Here is a 15051-nt window from a genome sequence, read left to right on the forward strand (position 1 = left end):
AGTCTCTGTGAGGGCAGGAGGAGCGAGCGGGGGGGGGGGCGCTCTGGGCCCAATCCAGGTCTTCGGGCTGCCGCAGTTCCAGCATCCAGAGGCAGGGGGCGCTGTCGACTCCTCTCTCCGCGATCGCCACCACTGTTGTGTGTTCGTCAAGCGTTCGCTGACGGTCTGTGACAACGGGGCATCCCAGCACCTCAGCCGGTGACTCCTGGTTTGTTCCAGCACAACACTTAATTGCTTAATTGGACCTCGTCAAGATTGCTGTGCGGGTGACTCCTGCCTCTCCAGTGCCCCCTGCTGCCCCCACTGCTGCTGAATGTATTGACCTGCCTCTGTCACATGTGCCACAGCAGGGGTAGAGGTGGGCGCTGGGCAGGCAGGACAAGGGGGCTCTAAAGGAGGGGATTCGGGGGCACACGCTCGGAGGCGGGGTCCTGGGGACTCCGCGGGTACGAGCAGAGCTCACGATGAGCCGAAGTAGCGCCCCCTGGAGGACGAGGGACAGGCCTCAGCGGCTCGTCCGCCGCAGGGACCCCCTCCGTCCTCCGCTCCCCGAGCGACCATCTGCCCCCCAGCTCGCTCCTGCAGAGAGACCCCGCCCGGGAGAGAGAGGGGGGTACCAGGGTACCAGGCACTCAGAGGAAGGACAGCACATAGGCAGGCAGGTAGACAGGTTGATACACAAGCGGACTGGCACACACACACAGGTAGACAGACTCACAGGTAAACAGAGAGACAGACACACGGACAGGTAGACAAACACAGACTGACAGACAGTTTGATACACAAGCGGACAGGCACACACACAGGTAGACAGACAGACAGGTAGGCGGAGAGACAGACACACGGACAGGTAGACAAATACAGACTGAGAGACAGGTAGACAGGTTGACACACAAGCAGACAGGCACACACCCAGGTAGACAGACTGATAGACAGATATACAGTTAGACAGAGAGACAGATTGGTAGACAGACAGGTACCCAGATATACAGGTAGAAAGACAGACAGGTAGGCAGAGAGACGCTCTCCCCCCCTCCCAGCACGCACACTCCTCCCTGCGGGGACTTACTGGGGTTTGCTTGGTCCTTCGTTGGGCTCCTGGCCTAGCTGTCCCGCCAGCCCGCTCGCTGCAGGGGTACGAGAGAGAGATAGTTCGTCATATACCTCATATACCTTGATGATAAACCAAATAGACGAATGCTTTAAAATAAAGGGGGAACGCGTGAGCCTGGGGCGCCTGGGGCCACGGGGGAGGGGTGCCGGGGTGACTGAGACGGGCTGCTCCTCTCGGGTGGTCTGGCTCAGAGAGGGGCTCCAGGGAACAGGGCTGCTGTCCCGGGGAAAAGGGGGCGCCAGGAGAGTCTGAGGACCCTCACCCCAAGAGAGAGCAGCCTGGTCACCCCCTCCCCCCACATACTCTCGGGGTCTGCGTTCGGGGGGGCAGGGCTGGCAGGTGGATCCCCGTCTGCTGCACCCTGATCCGCCCCAGGTTGTTCAGGTCTCTGTGCAGCGGTGTGAAAAGGGGGGTGATGTGTACAGTGTACCCCTGTCTCGCACTGGGGGGGGGGGGCCCTCCTCCGCGTTTAAGCTTTGAAAACAACCGGCCCCCAGCCCCACCCTTCCACATCACCCCCGGGACACGCGCCGGTGTACGGCCTGGCAGGGGAGCCCCGCGCCCCCCTGTTCGGCGCGGAGGTCCCCCCCAAGAGCCCTGGCCAGCTGACGACTCGCTCCCCTCCAGAGCGGACCGCCATGTCCGCGGGCATGCGCCTGGTGGCCACAGGGGTGGGGGCGGGGCCACAGGTCTGTGTCAGGATTGGGTGTCTCTCGTTGCTGGGTGACCAATAGGGGCACAGCACCCCCCCCTCCCCTCCCGGCCTTGGGGAGGGAGGGGCTTCAGAGGTGGGGAGGAAGAGGAGGAGGAGGATGTCAGTCTCGCCGCTCGCTGTCGCCTGTCTCTCTCTCTCTCGAGGCTGGAGTGCAGCCGGAATTAGCACGCGTTCTTCCCGAATTCCTGCAGGCTTCTCAAACACTGCAGCCCCTTCTCTTAATTCTCGCCATTGGGGGTGCGCGTGGACTTACTGCTCGGCACGATGGGGTGCCCCCTGCGTTCCACTCCGAGGGGGGCGATGGGAGGCGGGCTCTGGGCACTGGGAGGAGAGAATGCAGCGAATCTTCTTCTGGAGCCTCGTGCCTCATCCCTCTGCCTCCACCGCCCCTCCCCCAGATCCACAGCCCTGGCACAAACACGCCTGCAGTGAATCATGGGAACTGCTGTTCTCCGAGGACAGGAAGCCTCTATGAATCCTGGGATCTAGGGAGTGTGACCAGCGCGGATCAGCTTCTGGGGCTGGAAGCAGAAGATCCCCCAAAGAGACTGGGCTTTCCACTCTGCTGACTGGCGTGCAAGATCAGAACTGTGTACTTGTGAGTCTGGTGAGCTGGGGGATGTGATTACTCGTGCAAAGACAGGACTGTGTACTTGTGAGTCTGGTGAGCTAGAGGCTCTGATTACTCGTTCAAGGCCAGCACTGTGTACTTATTAGTCTAGTAAACTAGGGGGTGTGATTACTCATGTGAGGCAAGAACTGTGTGCTTGTGAATCTGGTGAGTTGGGGGCTGTGATTACTTGTGCAAGGCCAGAATTGTGTACTTGTGAATCTGGTAAGTTGGGGGCAGATTACTTGCGAGTCTGGTGAGCTGGAGGCTATGATTACTTCTGCAAAGACAGGACTGTACTTAGTTTGGTGAACTAGAGGATCTGATTACTCGTACAAAGCCAGAACTGCATACTTGTTAGTCTAGTGAACTAGGGGCTATGATTTACTTGTGCGAGGCCAGAACTGTGTACTTGTGAGTCTGGTGACCTGTGAACAGTGATTACTCATGCAAGGCAAGAGCTGCATACAGGTAAATCTGGGGAGTTGGGGGCTGCGATTAGTTGTGCAAGGCAAGAAGTGTGTGCTTGCTAGTCAGGTGAGTTGGGGGCTGTGATTACCTGTGCAAGGCCAGAACTGTGTACTTGTGAGTTTTGCGAGTTGGAAGTGGCGATTACACATGCAAGGTCAGAACTGTATACGTCTATGTCTGGTTACCTGTGAACAGTGATTTCTCGTGTTAAGGCCAGAACTGTGTACTTGTGAATCTAGTGAGCACGTGCAAGGTCAGAACCTCAGCAAGAGTCATGTGATTGTGAGATCTGCCTGTGCAGAAGTGTTGTGTGCAGGTGTTACAAATGCACAATGCTCTAGGGTGCTCTCTGGATCCCTCTGGATGAAACCCCCGGACTAGCTCGCCTGGGATAGGTCAGCTCCCAGCCACAGCACTCCCTGATTGGCTGGACTGCATGCCAATGGCTCTTGAGGGTCAGTCCTTAGGGAATGATGGGAGTCACCTCTGCAAGCTGCATGTTGGATTGTCACTCTGATCCCCTGTCCAATCACACGGTGCAGGGTTTGAGTGTGGGGACCCCCAGGGGGCCAGCCCTCAGGGAACAGAGGGGGCACACTAAGCTCACAGTGCACAGTTGCGCTCAGTCTCCGCCCTGCCTCCGGCGAAGGACAGCATCTCTCCGGACGGGGCCCGCAGACAGGCGCTGCGGAGGACAAGGGTGCAGGGGCCCTCTGTCCCAGCCCCGCACCCAGAGACACACAGGCAGGCAGCGGAGACAGACTCCTCTCTCAGACAGCTCCCCTTCCTCCCCTCCTGGCCTCCTCTCCAACTATACAGCTGAAACCCAAAGGTGTTTTTTTTAAAGAACAGACACAAAGGTGAGCAGTGTGCAGGTGTTACAGAAGAAAATGAAGAAAAAGTCAATAAAACCTTAAAAACGAAACCAAAGAGCTCCGCATTCTCCTCTCTCTCTCTCTACCTGTTCCTCTGTTCTCTCTGTGCCTGTCTCTCTCTCCTCTGTCCCTCTGCCTGTCTCACAACATCGCTGCCTTTCCTTGGCCTTGACTCCCCCACCCCCCAGCCCCCCCCCCCCCCGGCCTCGTCACCCAGCAACAGGGACTCTGTGTTCGATGACCTCAGCAATCCAAAGGGAAAATAATAATGAAAATAATAAGAAAATGTATATTTTTAACTATTTGTCATTGGAAAAAAAAAAAGCTTTAGCTTCTCGTAAAATATGATGACGATGATGATGATATCAATGAATTTTACTCTTCGTGTGTGTAGATTGTTCAGCCTCCCTTCGTTCGTGTCTCCAGATTTGCTGCCCTGATTTCTTCTTTTCTGTCTGTTCCTTGTCACTTGTTGTTGGGGGAAGAATTTGTTTTGAACGACTTAGAAAATTCAGAGTGACGAACTCTTCACTCTCTGTAACCTGTTCTGTTAAATTGCCTTTTAGCTTCTGTGTAAGATCTTAGTGGAATAATAAAAACCAATCGTTTAAAAAGCAAGAAAGAAGGAAATGTCATTATGCCTGTCAACATGAAAGTGTTTTCTAAAGTACAAGACAGTCCTGCCCAGTGACTGTCCGCATGAGCCCAGATTCACAGGGACCTTTAACCCCTGACTGAAGACCCCAGAGCCCCTGAAGGACTGGGGCTCTCAGGGACCGAGCTGGCCCAGTGACTGTCCGCATGAGCCCAGATTCACAGTGACCTTTAACCCCTGACTGAAGACCCCCAGAGCCCCTGAAGGACTGGGGCTCTCAGGGACCGAGCTGGCCCAGTGACTGTCCGCATGAGCCCAGATTCACAGGGACCTTTAACCCCTGACTGAAGACCCCCAGAGCCCCTGAAGGACTGGGGCTCTCAGGGACCGAGCTGGCCCAGTGACTGTCCGCATGAGCCCAGATTCACAGGGACCTTTAACCCCTGACTGAAGACCCCCAGAGCCCCTGAAGGACTGGGGCTCTCAGGGACCGAGCTGGCCCAGTGACTGTCCGCATGAGCCCAGATTCACAGGGACCTTTAACCCCTGACTGAAGACCCCCAGAGCCCCTGAAGGACTGGGGCTCTCAGGGACCGAGCTGGCCCAGTGACTGTCCGCATGAGCCCAGATTCACAGTGACCTTTAACCCCTGACTGAAGACCCCCAGAGCCCCTGAAGGACTGGGGCTCTCAGGGACCGAGCTGGCCCAGTGACTGTCCGCATGAGCCCAGATTCACAGGGACCTTTAACCCCTGACTGAAGACCCCCAGAGCCCCTGAAGGACTGGGGCTCTCAGGGACCGAGCTGGCCCAGTGACTGTCCGCATGAGCCCAGATTCACAGGGACCTTTAACCCCTGACTGAAGACCCCCAGAGCCCCTGAAGGACTGGGGCTCTCAGGGACTGAGCTGGCCCAGTGACTGTCCGCATGAGCCCAGATTCACAGTGACCTTTAACCCCTGACTGAAGACCCCAGAGCCCCTGAAGGACTGGGGCTCTCAGGGACCGAGCTGGCCCAGTGACTGTCCGCATGAGCCCAGATTCACAGGGACCTTTAACCCCTGACTGAAGACCCCCAGAGCCCCTGAAGGACTGGGGCTCTCAGGGACCGAGCTGGCCCAGTGACTGTCCGCATGAGCCCAGATTCACAGTGACCTTTAACCCCTGACTGAAGACCCCCAGAGCCCCTGAAGGACTGGGGCTCTCAGAGACCGAGCTGGCCCAGTGACTGTCCGCATGAGCCCAGATTCACAGGGACCTTTAACCCCTGACTGAAGACCCCAGAGCCCCTGAAGGACTGGGGCTCTCAGGGACCGAGCTGGCCCAGTGACTGTCCGCATGAGCCCAGATTCACAGGGACCTTTAACCCCTGACTGAAGACCCCCAGAGCCCCTGAAGGACTGGGGCTCTCAGGGACCGAGCTGGCCCAGTGACTGTCCGCATGAGCCCAGATTCACAGTGACCTTTAACCCCTGACTGAAGACCCCCAGAGCCCCTGAAGGACTGGGGCTCTCAGGGACCGAGCTGGCCCAGTGACTGTCCGCATGAGCCCAGATTCACAGGGACCTTTAACCCCTGACTGAAGACCCCCAGAGCCCCTGAAGGACTGGGGCTCTCAGGGACTGAGCTGGCCCAGTGACTGTCCGCATGAGCCCAGATTCACAGTGACCTTTAACCCCTGACTGAAGACCCCAGAGCCCCTGAAGGACTGGGGCTCTCAGGGACCGAGCTGGCCCAGTGACTGTCCGCATGAGCCCAGATTCACAGGGACCTTTAACCCCTGACTGAAGACCCCCAGAGCCCCTGAAGGACTGGGGCTCTCAGGGACTGAGCTGGCCCAGTGACTGTCCGCATGAGCCCAGATTCTCAGGGAACTGGGGCTCTATGGTACCAGGGCACACTGGCTGTGGCTGGGAGTGATTGCTGTGTCTTTATGTCTGTGAATAGACAACACAGCACAATGCCAGCTGTCTGGCTCCCGAGTCTAGAACAGGCCACACAGCAGCCAGGGCAAGTCTGTCTCTGTCTCCTCACTCTCTCTCCTCCCACCTTTCCTCATTCACTCTCTTTCTCTCCTCCTCTTGACTCTCATTCTGTCTCTCCTCCCCCCCCCAGTGCAGACCAGCATGCTGCTTTCTGCACTGTGTCCACCCTGTTTCCAGCAAGCTGGTCACCAGCTGCCAGTGAAACCCTGCAGAGCGACAACAGGGACTGTCCACAGCCACTGACAAGGCTCCACACTGCCCCCTGGTGCACAGACTGGGTATGGTCAGTGTTGGCAAGGCACCAGCCAGGAGCCCTTCTGCAGGAACACAACAGGAAATGACACGCCAGCACATCACAGCGCACAGCAGTCAGGGGCGACCCCTCAGCCCAGGCCCTGCCCTTCACAGGGCACATCCGGTCTCTCTACAGAACAGAGCCAGAAGGGCCCAGATGCTAAAACCTCTGGTTTTCAGCCTGGGAGTCTCTGGGAGTTTCTCTTCCAGCTTGGACGTCTTCCTCCTTCAACACCTGTTTCCTGTTTGTCTTCCTGTTGTTGAAGACTGACTGTGAGTGTGAGTGTGCGACTGAGGCTATACGAATGTGCGAGGGATTATGCACGTGTGAGTACATGAGTGTGTGCATCTGTGATTATGCACAAGTGTGTGCAGTGTGTGCATGAGTATATGCATATGATTGTGCATGCATATGTGCTTTGGTGTGATTGTACTTGAAAGAGACAATGTGCTCGTGAATGCAAGTGACAAATGTGTGAGAGTGTAACCGTGCATGAGTCTCGAGTGCATGACTGTGCACGACTGCATGTCTTTGCACAATGTGTGTGTGTGCACATGCAAGGTAAATTGTGCACAAGTGTGTGATTGTGCACCAGTCTGATTGTGTACATGCAAGTTAAAATTGTGCACGAGTGTGTGTGATTGTGCACGAGTCTGATTGTGCACATGGAAGTTAGAATGTGCACAAGTGTGTGTGTGCATGTGAGAGTGACAGTGCATGAATGTGTGATTTAAACAAGTGTGTGTGCAAATGAGTGTGATTGTGCATGAGTGTGACTTTGTGTTGTTTCTTCCTGCTCTCTCTCCCTAACTCATCTTTCCTTCTCTCCTTTGTTTCTGTTCTCCATCCTCTCTCTTACTCGTGGCAGCAAGTTACAGTCTCGTAGTGTTTTTACCTTTAGACAAGAGACAAAAGGAGAACTTTTCCACTCTGCTTGTGCATTGTACAGTGCTGTTTCTTTAACAAGTCATGTTTGTAACTGGGGGTGACTCATTCATCAGAATAATAAAAACAGAAAAAGAAGAGAAGACCATGTACAGAAGCCCATGTCTCTCGTTTGTGTTTCATTTACAAGCTGCTCGTATTCCTGTGTGCAAGTCTGACAATTCTGATCCACGATTACACAGCAATTAAATGGATACATCACCTCCTAAAAAAGCTCACATACTGTATCATTTTGTCAATTATTAATTAAAATTCACTAAGGATTAGAGATAGAGGTAGCGCTACTCACAGCTCAGTCATCATTGGCACCTTCTGTGCAGTGATTGCATGATCTCTCCACAGCCATGAGTGACCAGATGTGTCACAGGTGTGTATGTGCTGTGAGACAGGGGTGTGTGTGCAGTAAGACAGGTTGGTGCGCTGAGACAGGGGGGTGTGTGCAGTAAGACAGGTTGGTGCGCTGTGAGACAGGTGTGTGTGTGTGTGCAGTAAGACAGGTTGGTGCGGTGTGAGACAGGTGTGTATGTGCTGTGAGACAGGGGTGTGTGTGCAGTAAGACAGGTTGGTGCGCTGAGACAGGGGGGTGTGTGTGTGTGCAGTAAGACAGGTTGGTGTGGTTCGAGACAGGGGTGTATGTGCTGTGAGACAGGGGTGTCTCCTCAGTGTGTGCAGTGAGACAGGCATGTGTGTGTCCCTCAGTCCAGGTTCAGACTGCACAGGACAGGGCTGACAGCTCTGTCTCTGGTCCGGACTCTCCTGCTGTGTCTCTCCCTGCCCCCACTGCTCACCTGCTGGGAAACCCAGAATCAACACCAGGACCCCCACTGCTTCCAGCTGCCAGGCGTGAAAGACCTCAGCTGGTACGGGCGCCCCCGACTGGCCCACAGCGCCTGTACCTGTATCAGAGGTGAAAGACACTCTTAACAGCCCCCCCCCCGCCTGCTGGCGCCGCCGGCGACATTCGCACCTGGAGCTGAAAAGGAAACTTAATGCAATGACACGCCCGAAGAAGGCTCCACAGCCGAAACGTTGTGTTTCCTTTAGGCTCTTTTCAGCCGGGAATAAACCTTTACTTGTTCTTAAATGAAATGACATCAGTTCTTGCCCGGGGGCGGGGCGAGTGTCGACGGCGCACCAATCGCTGCGCGGCTTCCTGGAGGAAGGAGGAGGAGGAGGAGGAGCCGAGGGCGCCATCTTGGATCCACGCGCCGCCCGGGCCAGCCGGAGCCAACATGGCGGGCGCGAGTGTGGCGTCGCGCGCCGCGTGGCGATGGGCGACTTCGGGACTGCGTGGGATGCGAGTGGAAGCGACTCTCACACTGTTACAGAGCAGGGCTAACGCCACGTCACCGCACAAACATTTAAACCCGAGACCTCGGAAGCACATTAAACTTCGGCACAATCAAAGTTAAGGCAGAAGCGTGGAAAACTCTGTTTCGGCGCCGTTTAATACAGCTCGTGCCGTCTGTGCAGACGTCTGCGCCTGGTGGAGCCCGTGCACTTCCAACCTGGCTCCCGTCCCGTCCTGCGTCCGGATCGTGCCGACGCGCACAGCGCCTCCGCCTGCAGCGCCGCCGAGGGGCCGCCAGGTGGCAGCCGCGGCCCGCGGGAGGCTCGGCTCGGCGGCGGCCGTCGCCCGGGAGCCCGCCGGGACAGGGCGGGCGTGTCTGGCTCTCTCGAGGCGCCGGGCCCGTCTCAGCACGGCAGCCCAGTTGTTGCCACGGGGTTTTTTTTTTAGATTTGGACAGGTTTTGTTGTTCTGCTTGCGGATACTTTTTTTTTTCTGCAAATATGGATGTACAGGAAAAAACACAGAGGACCAGTCTGTTACACTAGGAGCTGCAGTCCCAGTCCAGTAGACCAGTCTGTTACACTGGGAGCTACAGTCGAGTCCAGAAGACCAGTCTGTTACACTAGGAGCTACAGTAGAACAGTCTGTTACACTGGGAGCTACAGTCCCAGTCCAGTAGACCAGTCTGTTACACTAGGAGCTGCAGTCCCAGTCCAGTAGAACAGTCTGTTACACTGGGAGCTACAGTCCCAGTCCAGTAGACCAGTCCTGGTACACTGGGACCTACAGTCCCAGTCCAGTAGACCAGTCTGTTACACTAGGAGCTCCAGTCCCAGTCCAGTAGACCAGTCTGTTACACTGGGAGCTCCAGTCCCAGTCCAGTAGACCAGTCTGTTACACTGGGAGCTCCAGTCCCAGTCCAGTAGACCAGTTTGTTACGCTGGGAGCTACAGTCCCAGTCCAGTAGACCAGTCTGTTACACTAGGAGCTACAGTCCCAGTCCAGAAGACCAGTCTGGTACACTGGGAGCTCCAGTCCCAGTCCAGAAGACCAGTCCTGGTACACTGGGAGCTACAGTCCAGTCCAGAAGACCAGTCCTGGTACACTGGGAGCTACAGTCCAGTCCAGAAGACCAGTCCTGGTACACTGGGACCTACAGTCCAGTCCAGAAGACCAGTCCTGGTACACTGGGAGCTCCAGTCCAGTCCAGAAGACCAGTCCTGGTACACTGGGAGCTACAGTCCAGTCCAGAAGACCAGTCTGGTACACTGGGAGCTCCAGTCCCAGTACAGTAGACCAGTCCTGGTACACTGGGACCTACAGTCCAGTCCAGAAGACCAGTCCTGGTACACTGGGAGCTCCAGTCCCAGTCCAGAAGACCAGTCTGGTACACTGGGAGCTCCAGTCCCAGTCCAGAAGACCAGTCTGGTACACTGGGAGCTCCAGTCCAGTCCAGAAGACCAGTCCTGGTACACTGGGAGCTCCAGTCCCAGTCCAGTAGACCAGTCCTGGTACACTGGGAGCTCCAGTCCAGTCCAGTAGACCAGTCCTGGTACGCTGGGAGCTCCAGTCCAGTCCAGAAGACCAGTCCTGGTACACTGGGAGCTCCAGTCCAGTCCAGAAGACCAGTCCTGGTACATTGGGAGCTCCAGTCCAGTCCAGTAGACCAGTCCTGGTACGCTGGGAGCTACAGTCCAGTCCAGTAGACCAGTCCTGGTACACTGGGAGCTCCAGTCCAGTCCAGTAGACCAGTCTGGTACACTGGGAGCTCCAGTCCAGTCCAGAAGACCAGTCTGTTACACTGGGAGCTCCAGTCCCAGTCCAGAAGACCAGTCCTGGTACACTGGGAGCTCCAGTCCAGTCCTCTTCTCTACACAAGGGTGGCGGTTTGCCCTGCAGCCGAAAGGCCGGAGTGGATCAGCCTGCTCCGCAGCCGGAGTCCTCGCAGCGGCTTTGCAAGGCGTCTCCCTGCGTCTCTGCGCTGCTCAGCTTCCTGCCTGGCTGCTGCAGCTCTGCAGTACTGCACGGCGCAGCAGGGCTGCGGTTCTGCCACAGAGCAGCTCACGGCACAGATATCCGACTCTCCTCTGCCTGCCTCCATCTCTCCTACACTGTGCTGACTCCTGTCTCAGGCTCTGTGCGGTAGTGACTCTCTCTCTCTCAGGCTCTGTGCGGTAGTGACTGTCTCTCTCTCAGGCTCTGTGCGGTAGTGACTGTCTCTCTCTCTCTCAGGCTCTGTGCGGTAGTGACTGTCTCTCTCTCAGGCTCTGTGCTGTAGTGACTGTCTCTCTCTCAGGCTCTGTGCGGTAGTGACTGTCTCTCTCTTAGGCTCTGTGCTGTAGTGACTGTCTCTCTCTCATGTTCTATGCTGTAGTGACTCTCTCTCTCAGGGCCTACACTGTATTGACTCTCCTGTCTCAGGCTCTGTGCTGTAGTGACTCTCTCTCTCAGGGCCTACACTGTATTGACTCTCCTGTCTCAGGCTCTGTGCTGTAGTGACCGTCTCTCTCTCAGGCTCTGTGCTGTAGTGACTGTCTCTCTCAGGCTCTGTGCAGTAGTGACTCTCCTGTCTCAGGCTCTGTGCTGTAGTGACTGTCTCTCTCTCTCAGGCTCTGTGCAGTAGTGACCGTCTCTCTCTCATGCTCTATGCTGTAGTGACTGTCTCTCTCTCTCATGTCTTACTTTGATGTAACCTGTCATCTGGGGTCACCTCCCCTGTTTCTGAGCAGACGGCAGATCTCTCCAGCCCTGCGAGATGCGCCGAGGACAGTGGTCCAGCCTGGGAGATGGGAGGGACCGGCCGGTGTCCAGCGTGCCAGCAGGAGCCCGCGAGGGCGTGACGCGGCGCCGGTGCCCCTCGGAGGCAGGGAGGATGTGGAGACGGCAGGCGCGTGGCTGGCCTGTGTGTGAGCAGGTTTCTCGAAAGCGGAGCGAGGAGAGCGGTGACAGGGGGAGCTGAGGTTCCTGTGGTCGACCTGCCTCTGTCTGCAGAGACGTGCAGCAGCAGAGAAGCAGAGCAGCGCTTTCCAGCAGCAGCCCGGGGCGGCACAGCTCCCTGCTTATTGGCTCTGGGCTACAGCGCAGTAACTGAACTGATTCGCGAACCGAGCCCGACTGGCGGGAGTCGACAGTAGGCTTTGGGCCCGATGGACTGGGCTGCATCATGTTGGCCTAGAATCCAGTATGATGGATTGGGCTGTAGTGTGTTAAGACTGGATTGTACCATTGGGACAGGGTTGTAGTGTGTTAAGACTGGACTGCACCACTGGGACAGAGCTGTAGTGTGTTCGACTGGACTGTACCACTGGGACAGCGCTGTAGTGTGTTCGACTGGACTGTACCACTGGGACAGCGCTGTAGTGTGTTCGACTGGACTGTACCACTGGGACAGCGCTGTAGTGTGTTAGAACGGACTGTACCACTGGGACAGGGCTGTGGTGTGTTAGAACGGACTGTACCACTGGGACAGGGCTGTGGTTAGACTGGACTGTACCACTGGGACAGGAAACTGGAGTAAAGAAGAATCAGTCCTGGACCCTGCAGAGGTGGTTTTGAACCAGTTTTAATGAACCCTGATTACAGTTTAATTACAATTCAAGAGAAAGAGGAGGAAGGTGAGAGATGAAGGTGGAATATCAGGAGTTAGTCTCCCCCCAGGGAGGGAGGGGGGCAGCTTGAAAAGAGGAACAAAGTAGATCTGGCGAAAATGATAGACCCCTCCCTCCCTTGACCAACACAAATTAAACACACAGGAACAGGGAGCTGGAAAATAAAATTCCAAGGAGACGAGAGGGCCCAGGGCTCCGGCCGCCCCCCTCCACCCCACGCCCTCCTGGCTTCTCCCGAGCTCAACGCCATAACGACGGGGCCGCGAGGTCGGGGGGGGGGTCATCGCCGGGGGCGGCCAGGCGCCGGCCAACAGCAACAACAACAACAACAATAATAATAACAACAACAAGAATAATAATAAAACAGCAATATTGACAATACCAGGAGGAAATTAAACAAGAGGGAGAAAATATTAACTTGCTAAAGAAACTTAAACCAGCCCGCGTCACGTGCACTGGTGCCGTCGCCGTGCCCCGAGAGCGGACTAGGCCAGGCCTTGTAGTCTGCCGCCAAAGAGAAAAGAACTACAGATCCCAGCAGCGGGGCACTTCCTGTCACCGCGTTCCTGGAAACGCGCCACCTGCTGGCCGGCTCCAAACAGCGAGCTTGGAATGGGAGACGCACCTGATCTTCACCTCGTTCAGGGACAAGAGAGGCAGACCCCCCCCCCCCCACCGAGGGGCGCAGCACTGCGGGGGCTCCAGTGCAGGCGACGCAAGGCTGAGAAATATGACAGGATGTAGAAGAGAGTAAGGCAGCTGTCAGTTATAATACAGGCACAGCTCAGGATGGCGATGGCGGCTCCAGATCCGTACTGGACCTCCGGGTTTTCTGTCTCTCCCCCGTACTGGAGCGCAGACGACCGGGAGCAGAGTCCACACCCCCACCCCCCCATCTTCACCCTGATCTGTGCTCTAAAGAGTTTTTTTTTTCCATTTTATTTTTCCATTTGCGCTGTAAATCATTTTCTTCTTTCAATTTAAAAAAAAATAAACATTTTATTAAAATCCCCTGATAAATCCCGGGATCCCCTCCCTGCCACCCCATAACACCCCCACCCCCCCACCCCCCAAAAAGCAAGCCCAATTCCACCCCCCCGCGGGAGAGAGTGAGCGAGACAGAGGGAGGGAGAGAGGGGGAGACGGACTGACTGCCACCCCCTCTCTCCATCCCCCCAATTCCTTTACAAAAAATTAAAAAATCACTTCCTGGATCGATCATAAAAATTTTAACGCTATCTTAAAAAATTTCTATCCCTCCGTTTATCATATGTAATATATATATTTTTATAGATATAAAGGTAGAGAGCCTGTGGTATCTGTGTACATCTTCACTAGGAATTTGTTCGGGCTAAAAAAAGAAGGCACAGGGGGCGCACCACGCTGGGCAGCGGGGGACAGGAGTGGGGCGCCTGGCGGGGCGGCGGGGGACAGGGGTCATGCTGTGATGGACAGGGGCTGGACGCCATGCTGGGAGGTGAAGGACAGGGGCATGCCATGATGAGCGGTAGGGAAAGGGGTTGGACGCCACAGTGGGCAGTAGGGGGGGTCAGGGGTTGGACGCCACAGTGGGGGTCAGGAGCCATGCCATGATGAGCAGTAGGGACAGGGGTTGGACGCCACGCTGGGGGGTCAGGAGCCATGCCATGATGAGCAGTAGGGACAGGGGTTGGACCCACGCTGGGGGTCAGGAGTCATGCCATGATGAGCAGTAGGGACAGGGGTTGGACCCACGCTGGGGGTCAGGAGTCATGCCATGATGAGCAGTAGGGACAGGGGTTGGACGCCATGATAGGAGGTAAAAGACAGGGGTCATGCTGTGATGGGCAGTAGGGGGTCGCCCCAGTGGGCAGTGGGGGACAGGAATCATGCCAAGATGGGCAGTAGGGACAAGGGTTGGACGCCGGTGGGGGTCAGGGGTCATGCCACGACCGGCAGGCCCGAGCCGGCCGGCGCAGGACAGGGGGCCGCGGGCCCGAAGCGGCGAGGGCTGGCTCGTCAGACCCAGCCCGGAGCGGCCGAGCGCAGCTGCACATGGCTTTGAGTCAGTTCGATGAGCATCTGAAGAGCTGCGGGTTGTTTTTCAAGAAAGAACCCTTCCCTGATCTGGTGTGTGTGCGCGTGTGTGTTTACAGTACAACCCTCGGGGTCCCCCCCGCCCCACCCCAAACCCTCCACCCTCCCCTCCCGTTGGTCCAGGCCGGACACTCGCCGGAGGAGAGCTCGGTTCACGTGGCGCCCCGGATCTCGAGCCGAGCGTTGGCCGCGGGTCCGAGTGTCACCCCGCCACGCGGCTCTGTACGGTGTAGTGTGTGTGTGTGTGCTTGCGTGTGTCGCGCGAGTGCAAGGGTTCGGCCTTCCTGCACGGAGGGGGTCAAACACCCCCTCCCCAGAACACACCCCGAGGGCAAGGCAACTCCGGGCGGACCTGCGAGGCGGCCCGGGTGCGAGCGCGCGGGTCAGTCTGGGCCGCGGCCCGCCGGCTCGTGAATGTGGTAAAAACAGGCACTTTCCGGAACTGCAGGGGGGCAGGGAGCGGGGCGCTGGG

This window comes from Atractosteus spatula, chromosome 25 (genome assembly GCF_055471065.1).
Source record: "Atractosteus spatula isolate fAtrSpa1 chromosome 25, fAtrSpa1.hap1, whole genome shotgun sequence".
NCBI lineage: Eukaryota > Metazoa > Chordata > Actinopteri > Semionotiformes > Lepisosteidae > Atractosteus > Atractosteus spatula.